A 6,436-nucleotide genomic window follows, 5' to 3' on the forward strand; every position below is an offset into this window, starting at 1 on the left:
CTGTGGGCAACAAGAAAGGAGCTGAGCCAAAGGGGCCTAGCTGGTCAGATGGGGTATCCACCTCACCCACCAGAGTGGGCACATGTCCTATAGGGTGACGCCTGCTTGTTCTCCCAAGGCTCAGCCCTAGTCCCACCTCACCCTGAGCACACAACTTGCACTGCGGGCCACTTCCGGAACCTCCCACACTCCGGGCCCTCCCTCCCATTCGCTCCTCAGTCCACCAGCCCAGCTTTCCTCTGAGCACGCTATCCTAACCACTCTCCCCAGAGTCACCACGCCACTCCGAGAGCCCAACCCAAGGGTCTCCACCGGCCTTAATGTGCCCAGCTTCTCAGCAGCATCTCCTCCCAGCTCTTCCTCCTCCTCATCCCCGATGGACACTGACACTCTTGCTGGCCCTCTCCGGCCCCATCCTCTTCCAACAGTCCAACCTGGGCCCGTCTCACCTCATTCTCATCTCACCCTCTCCCATGCTTCGTGCCCTTAGGCCTCAGAGCTCACATGGCCGATTTAGGCCTTGCTCAAGCATTTCAAAGTGGCCATCCGTCAGGCATCACCAAAGACCATCTCATCAGCTTCCTCCACAAACCAGCCCTGCTCCATGAATATCCCCGACCCCAATCTATCACCAGACCTAATCTCACCGGCCACGGCCGTGACTCTGGCCATTTCCCCTATTTCAGGAGCACTACTCGGAACCCTCAATACCCCCCACTGCCCACAAGACCCAAGCTTCTCGGGCCAACACTCTCAGGCACAGCCTTACGTCCTCAGCTCCCGCCAGCTCTCCCTGTCAAGGTGTAGCTACACCAAACCATTCAGAAGCCTGAGAACAGGCCACACATCTTACCTCCCACCTGTGCCTCTGTTCATTCTCCCCCCGTATGACATTCCACTGGGCAAACTCCTACTCACTCAGTAAGACCTAAGTGAAGTAAACCCTCTTCTCTGAGGAATTAGCACCTCCCTTTATCCCCACCTCCCAGGGCACTTGATCTGCTGCACTCTGGATAGCTGCTCACACCAGCTCTCTCTCTTGCTTCTTCTGTCTTGCCCGGGCCCAAGAGAAAGAACCAAATTAATGAATTAATTACTGTAAGCAGGTAGTTAAGTTCAATATTTGTGAAAAACTCCCAACTCACACGCTACTGAGAGAGGGGGAAGAGGTGACAAAACCTTCCATTTGTACCCGGGTACTAAGGGGGACAAAGGAGAGCCTCCTGCCTCCTGGGGAGCAGAGGCCCTCACAGAAACCCCCCAGCAAAACCCAGGACTGCCTGGTGCTCACTGAGCCCACAGAGCCTGTCACCCAGGGTCTGCCTGGCAGCCAAACTGGCCCCTTGCTTGCCTGGGAGCTCCAGACAGGTCAGCTCACCCAGCCCTGCCCTGGACTCAGCCCAGCCCATCCAGACCCCCCTCTTCTTCCTACCCAGCTGTTAGGAACGGGGCTGGGGTGCATTTCCCCAGAGCTGTACGGACCCTACCGAGACCCACAGAAACGTGGAACAGGGCTCTTGGGAAAGGAGATACGCCCAGCACTGAAAGGCATGCCAGGGGAACATCGCAAGAAGCCACGCCCTCTTCCCTAGGTCCCCTCAACTTAGTGAAAAACAGGGTCACTAGGAGCTCAGACACAGTCTCCTCCTCCATCCCCCAAATTAGGATGCATCAGGCCCAGAAAAGTTCAGAGCCTTGTCCAAGGTCGAGACAAGAGTGAACTCTGGATTCTTGCACCACCACGCCACCACACGGCCCTCCACCCTAGCCACCTTCAGTGACCATCACCACCCAGTCCCCATGCCCAGCACACCTCTCCAAACCAGAAAGGGAACTCCGAGGACCACAAGGACATACACGGACCTCTCCTTCCAGGGAGCGCACAGTGCAGCAAGCCCCCAAGCCCCCAGAAAGTAGCAGCCAAAACCAAAGGGAGAACTTGGCTATGACAAAGCAGACCGGGACAGGAGGGCGGGGAGAAGGGCAGTGGTTGGTCAGCTTTCACACGGCAGATCGAGGGATGGCAGAAGATACCAGGAGGCACTTCCCCCACTGAGTGTCTGAGAAAAACTTTGCAGGCTGGTGAGCCCCCAGGATGAGAAGAGATAAAGGGAGGACTCCCACCCAATATGGAACAGCAGCCTTGAGGTCTGAGACCCCACCAGCGGGAAATCAGGGGCCCAACTCAGACAGGTGCCCTGCACGCCCCGAGTCTAGGCTGGGAGGACAGGGAGGAGGGCAAGGAAGACAAGGCCAGCATGGCTACAGCTCCCACTTCTCCTTCTGCAGCCCAGGGAGCTTGCCCAGAAGGCACCCGGCACCAGGTTCCCACCCCAGGGGGTACCCAATCCCCTATCAGATTTCAAAGGAATGTGGCTGGTTCCCAGGGACCTCTACTCCCCAGAACAAGGAGACCTACCCTTCCTCCTTCCCTTAAGGGATCCTGAAGGTCTCCCTACCACTAGACGAAGGCCAAGTGATCTCCCCACAAGAGGCTAGCCACCTGGCTCACTGCCCCCACAGCCCACCTGGTCCGGTCAGCGGCTGACCTCTGCTCGAATCTGGAATCCCTTGACCGCCATCGCAGCGAGGCAGCCAGCGCTCCGGCTCAGGCCCGGCACTGTCTGTGTCCCTCATTCCGGCCTCCTCCACCACCCTTGCCCCCATGCAGCTGGTCGGCCCGGGACTGGAGCTCTGGCTGGCTTCGGGTTTCAGTGGGGCCAGGCCTGCCGGGGCAGCCCTGGGAAGGGCACACTCCCCCTGCCTTGAATCCTGCTCAAGGTCGGCCAGAAGGACAGCTGTGGGCCAGGAGGCCCTGGTGGCTCCAGGACCCCAGTTGGAGCTGCTACCAGTGCTCAGACCCACCTCCCTGCACCCCCTAGAAAGGGGGTCACTGCTGACAAAGCTGTTAGGGGGACAGGAGAACCCAGCATTTGGGGTTCCTGGGCCCCTCAGGGTTGAGGGCCTTGAGGACTGGCTGGCAGGGGCAGAGCCCAGCAAGGGGGTTCTCTCCTCTGTCCCAATCCCAGTGGGGGTGGGCAGGACTGCTTCAGCCAGCTGCCGGCAACAGCTGGTGCAGACCCAGGCCCAGGCCCAGGCCATGAGGTGACCGCCCCCTGTCTACCAGTCCCAGACGCTGAGACCCTGCTTGCCTCCCGGGTCAAGGGGCCAGCTGGGGCCTCTTCATCCTGCCCCCTGCAGGTGACCCTTCCTGAGAGCCACTGGTTCTGGTGGGAGGAGGGATGGGCTCCCAGTCTCCCAGAGAACAACTGCACCCGTGCCCCAGGCCTCCAGCTCTACCAAGAAGCTGGCAGGCTCTGCCTTCCCTTCCCAGCAGCCCCTGCTCTGCCAGGAGAAAACCAAGTCTCTCCCGTGGGGAGGGAAACGGAGCTGGCAGCAAGAGGCCAAAGGCTGCTCAGCTGTAAAGAGGGAACATGTGGAGACAACATGCCCAGCCTCGCACGGCGCCTTCCCAGGGCATCTGACTTGTTGCCACGGCCCAGCCAGAGCTGCTCCGGCATCCATACTAACCAGGTGGGGGTGGGGAGCCAGACTCACTCCAGGCCCCCTTCCCTCCAGGCCAGTCCCCTCCCAGGTGATCCTGATGGCCCAGATGGCCCAGGCCCTCAACCTCTCCATAGCCCCCACCAAGGGTTTCAGCCTACACACACCGGAGTGGGGCAGGCGACGGCCCCTGAGTGGCAGGGACAACCACTCCATTCTTCTGGTTACCATAAAGCTAATGCTCACTGTAGGCCCAGCCCACAGCAGTTCCCTCATCAGCCTGACCAGCCCATCTTACTTGATGAAACTGAGGTTCCAGATGACTGGTAAGCAAGCTGCCCAAGGTCACAGAGGCTCAGGCAGCCAAGCCAGGTCAGAAAACACACCAAAAGCCCAGGTCGCCCAGGTCTGTCAGACGCCCAAGCTCCTGCCTCTGAGTGCAACTCCCCAAGGCGGCAGCACCCACAGGTACTCCTTTCTCCTCCAGGCCTCAGCCCAGGAGGCACATCGATCTCCAGCCATAAGCTCTCCCCCAACATCTCTACACCCCTGGGCCAGCGCTTCCTCGTCACAGAGAGCATCCCTTGGTATTTGGGCTTTAGGGAAAGGGGAAAAGGTGCCCAATTATCACTGCAGACATACACCCCCCGTTTTCACTGGCCAGATCAGAATGAAGAGATAAAGCGTAGCCCTGCCCTGGCCTGGAAGCACAGGGACCCCAAGGCCAGCAGAAAGGAGGGGTTAGAAAAGAAAGTAGGCCATCTCGGGTGGCCTGTGTGTGCCTTCCCCAGCCTGGCATGGCCTCACTCAGTAGACTGTGCCAGGGCCAGGCCCCGCCCCAGCCAGGGCCTTAGCAGGTGAGGCTCCAGCAGGAAGTAAGGCCCCAAAAGACATAGCACTGCAACCCAGGCACCTAGGCCTGCAAGGGAAGGGGGTGGGGGCAGGCAAGCAGCCTGTAGAAGACCCCCAGGATGTGGGCACTTCTGTTTCCTCCTTCCTGCTCCCTCAGGCCACAAACAGGTCTGCAGGGTCTGGGGACAGTGCAGTGCTCCTCAAGCTACTCTACGCTGACCTACCCAAGAGAAGAACTTTGGGATCCTGCCAGGGAGCTCCTCTAAGCCCCCAAACTCCTCCCCCGTCTGCCAGCCCTTCTTAGCTCCGAGCCCCAACTCCAAGGAGCCCTCCCCTAAACAGAAGGAACTAGACACACCACTGTGAACTTGAAAAACCTGCCTGTTCTCTTAACCCCTAAAAGTAGCTTTATTCCCAAGAAGGTAACTGACCTTTGCTCCCCCCCCCCGCCCCAGCCCCCAAGAAAGGCCTGGATCACCTCTTCAAGGAGATTGTGGAGCCTTCCAGAGCTGGGTCCTAAGGTAAGGAGCCTGCTGGGGGTGCCCCCTCCTTTGAATAGAGTCAGGCCGGCTGTAATTCAAGTTCTACTTCTCTATACTAGCTTCCCAGAGACTCAGGGAGCCACTGTTCCACCTGCTAGTATGCTCCCCGGTTCCCCAGAATGAACAGCCGTGCCCTTCCCCTCACTCAGGTTGCTCCAGACAGAGCCTCTCAGCACACAGCTGAACAGGGGCTTCACTCAGCCCTCAGAGAAACCCTCCGACAGATCTCCCTCCTTAGCCCTCACATTCACAGCACATGATCCCCATCAGCATGCATGTCCCACCTTCTTCTGGGAGAGGCAGGGCAGCCTTGGCATGCTGGCCTTGAGCTGCAAATCCAAATGCTCTCAACAGCGAAATCGTTGTGTGACCTTGGGCAAATCACTTCATCTCTTCAGGTCTCTTTGCTAGCGGGGAAATCAGCCAACCCCTCCAATGCACGTACCTACTCCTGCCTGGCCCCTCTAGTCAGAGCCACATCGGGGCAAAGCCTGGAAGGCTGGAGTCAGCAGCATCTGTCCATCAGCCCAAACCTTGGCCATGTCTAGGCAATCAGCAGAGCTGCCACAGTACCCACCCCCTACCACAAGGTAAACCTGCTGTGACAGGTGACAGCGTCAGAGGGCTGACCTAACGCTGTGCCCATCCTGACTCACCAGAAGCTGGGAAGGAAAAGGAAAATGACAAGTCCCGTGGAGCAGGGTTGGGGGGAAGTGGGAGATAAGGGTCATTCTGCCCTCCCGCGACCACCCGGGGCAGAAAGGGGCCAGAGTGCAGCGCTGGGGCTCTGAGGAAGATTTGAAGATGACACTTGACTGGCTGGGGTGGAGCTTCAGCCTCCAGGCTAGACTCTGAGACATGATGGAAGGGAAGAGAGAGGCCCAGGAGAAATGGGAGATGGCTGCGGCCACTCCCAAAGCCACCATCGCACCGTCCCCATGGGGAAGAGCTGGGAGCTCCACTCCACACTGATGACCTTTGCCTTAAAAACTGCAACTGCGGGCCGACCCACTTTTCGCAATAAGGCGGGTTAATGATCAAGTTCTGGCACAAACACCTCTTCCTGCCAAGGAGCTTGGCTTTGGGCCCATGCACAGGCAGACCCCCTGGTCTGCCGACCAGGCCATTCCCTCACCCGGCAGCGAGCAGGGCATGAACACCTGGGGTTAAAGCCTGACCTCTGAGAATGAACCCGAGAAACCCCCTCGCAATACTCATCCTAACTCCCGCCCTCCCCACAGACCAAGCCTGCAACTCCCAAGTGGAGCCTTCCTTGCAGGACGGCACTGTGTGCACAGGGGACGCTTGGGATCCTGACGTGGAGGGGTGCCTGAAGGAGCAAGTGTCAATGACCCCAGACCGCGGGGCTCCCCACTGCCGGGTCACAGAGGGGGTGGGGCCGCCGATTCTCGATAGTAAAGGTGACCTTCAGGGCGGGGGCGGCCCGGTAGAGGGCCCGGCGAGATGCCACCCAGCCCGGCGCGGAAGGAAGGCGACGGTGCCCGCGGAACCCCGAACCAACCACCCTGCCCGCTCGG

Source organism: Myotis davidii, unplaced genomic scaffold, assembly GCF_000327345.1.
Source record: "Myotis davidii unplaced genomic scaffold, ASM32734v1 scaffold363, whole genome shotgun sequence".
NCBI lineage: Eukaryota > Metazoa > Chordata > Mammalia > Chiroptera > Vespertilionidae > Myotis > Myotis davidii.